General features: G+C 39.7%; 1 protein-coding gene across 3 annotated transcripts in view; it reads right to left on the bottom strand.

The window, feature by feature from the left end:
• Positions 1-1,534: 1,534 nt before the first annotated feature.
• Positions 1,535-2,500, bottom strand: part of LOC306771905 (ankyrin-1-like) — a 191,151-nt gene continuing 190,185 nt past the window's right edge. For all 3 annotated transcript variants that reach the window (XM_079261231.1, XM_079261232.1, XM_079261233.1), the window contains one exon: positions 1,535-2,500. This exon is cut by the window's right edge and continues 397 nt beyond it. The gene's annotated coding sequence lies outside the window, so the exon portion shown is untranslated.

Here is a 2,500-nt window from a genome sequence, read left to right as displayed (position 1 = left end):
TATACACATTTGCTTTTTGTCATTAATTAAACTTGTAATTTAATAACAGATCAAATATGAACAGGCTGGAACCTACATGTTCAAAAAACTTTCTAATTATGATTCTAGTTATTAGTTAATTTATTTTGAAAATATTGAAAATCTTACATACTCCACCTTTAAAGGATTACATTAAAGATTTCTGTTTTAAAAAATTGGACTTTTCTCTCCATTTGTTCTTAGGTTAGGCTTTAAAGCAGGGGTGTCAAACTCTAGTCCTCAAGGGTCAGTATCCAACAGGTTTTTGTTTCTACCAACACACCTGATTCAAATCAAATGGATCCAGCAGCTTCTGGTCAACCTGTTTATGAATATCGATCAGGTGTGTTGGGAGCATGGAGACAACAAACACCTGCAGGATACCGGCCCTCGAGGACTGGAGTTTGACACCTGTGCTTTAAAGGGTAAAAGAATCACTAAATAAGTTTCCAACCTTACACTTCTGATGACAAAATGATCTTCGTTATGTACATTCCTTCAGCACCCAAAGCCGAGAAACCAAACTTCACGACTTTGTGTTTTGCGCGTCACATGATGGCTGGGCACCACAATACACATCAGTAACTGGATATCAAACCCAAGAGGACATTACTGGAGGAAGCAAGGAAAAGAGAGAAAGTGACACTGACTTTTACTGAATAAAGAGAGCTCAGAGAAGAGACAGGATGCATGACACAAATTGACTTATGGGTCGACACACAGAGGGCCGACAAATAGCAGCAGTTTCCCCCATCATGCTCTCGGATCGCTCATGTCCAAGAAATCTAACTGGTTATGATACCTGAGAGAATTTAAAGTGTTTTTAAAGCAGTACGTGACACACAAAGCATCAAGGATGAAGAGTCGGGAGATTTTGCTTGAATCAACAGAAATCTTGCTGTTTACAAAATGAAAAAACACCTCTGGGTTCTTCCTTTTTAAAAACAAGGAAACAGCCTGGTGAATATCATCATGCGATGGCAAAGCTGAAGGCGGATCCAGAAACATTCAGAGCCAAGTGATCAGCCCCCGCTGGCTGGTTGGAGAGCCTCCCAACAGAGACATGAAGGAACAGTTTTCAGCTCACTTGTGTTGCGTCGCAAACCCCTATGTGCTTGTCGACATGAACAGGGACGAAATTTCACCTGCGCGAATATCGCTTGTCGCTTGGCTGGAGGAGGGCGGCGATTTCCATCTCGTATCGCAAGTTTTATAGGAAAGGAAGCGACGTTTTGCCCTCGTCCGTCAAGCCCTTCTGACTTCGTTAGGAGGTGAAAATCTGCCAAAATTCATTAGTGTAGCTTCAGATTAACACACAGGAGGAGACAAACAGAAGTGTACATGGACCTGTTGCAGCAAAATTCTGTCCAATCACATGCAAGAACTTTTCTTTGATACTAAAAATCTGCATTTTTTCCCAGAAAAACTGAGTTTGGACACGTCATATGTCTGCTTGTCGTGTTGATGTGTAGCTGAACAATCACACAGAAGTAATCCAGACTCCCACGTTCGGTTTAAACACGATTTATTTTTCTGCTTAAATAATTACTTGGATCATCCAGTGTAGGCTAAGTTCGTCATACATGTCGGTACCAGATTTATCAGTGGATGCTTTGGGTGGGTTTGTATGAAAAAAGAAGGAAAGCGATTCGGACAAAAAGGAAATCATATTTTAACAAGTGTGACTTGTGATTTCAGCTGTTGGTACAAAGAATTAGATTTTGGGCTAAAAATCAGATCCCTTGTTTTCACGTAAATAATTCATCAAGGTAAAAATCATCAAACCTACAAATAAACCCCCCCCCCCCTTCTTTTAAAACCACAGTAGACCTAAAAGTTTGCACTTCCAGTATGATAGGCGTAAAGACAGACAATGTTACACACACACACAAACACACACACAAAGGGCTGCTAGCAGTTTGCAGCTAACAACTTAAGCCGATCTGCATGTTATGTTCAGGGACACTGGTAAATGTGCGTTTTCATTTAAAAACCTAAAATCAAAGGCAGCCATAAATGACAGGTTGGCGTTATTATGAGTGTGCACACAGCGGAACCATCAAACCCTCCAACTGGATTACAGTGCTTTCAATTAGAAGAAAGAAAGGAAAGTGTTTAAAAATAAAGTGACATGCAGCAAAATATCATTTCTCTTAAGAATGTTCCACAGACACGCGGAGGAGCGTCCATCGCTTCAAATCAAGCAGTTTTTCTTCTTTCTGCTATTATTTCCTCATTTACACACAAGCTGCTTTTGTTCCTTTCTAATGTTTGTGTAGGAAGAGCATGTCAGGCCACACTCAGGCTGACCTGGAAAAAACAAACACACTGATTCTGCAAAGCTTCAGCTCAATCAGTGCATAAACAATCTGTGAAGCTACTGACTTTTTTTTTCTCCTTTTGGAAATTTTATACATCGTCATTTATATACAACAAAACCACCCATTTACTGTCTTTTTTTTTATTTATTTTTTTTTTTATA

Source organism: Telmatherina bonti, assembly GCF_933228915.1.
Source record: "Telmatherina bonti genome assembly, chromosome: 21".
Classification (NCBI taxonomy): domain Eukaryota; kingdom Metazoa; phylum Chordata; class Actinopteri; order Atheriniformes; family Telmatherinidae; genus Telmatherina; species Telmatherina bonti.
This window is presented reverse-complemented; position numbering and strand designations above follow the sequence as displayed.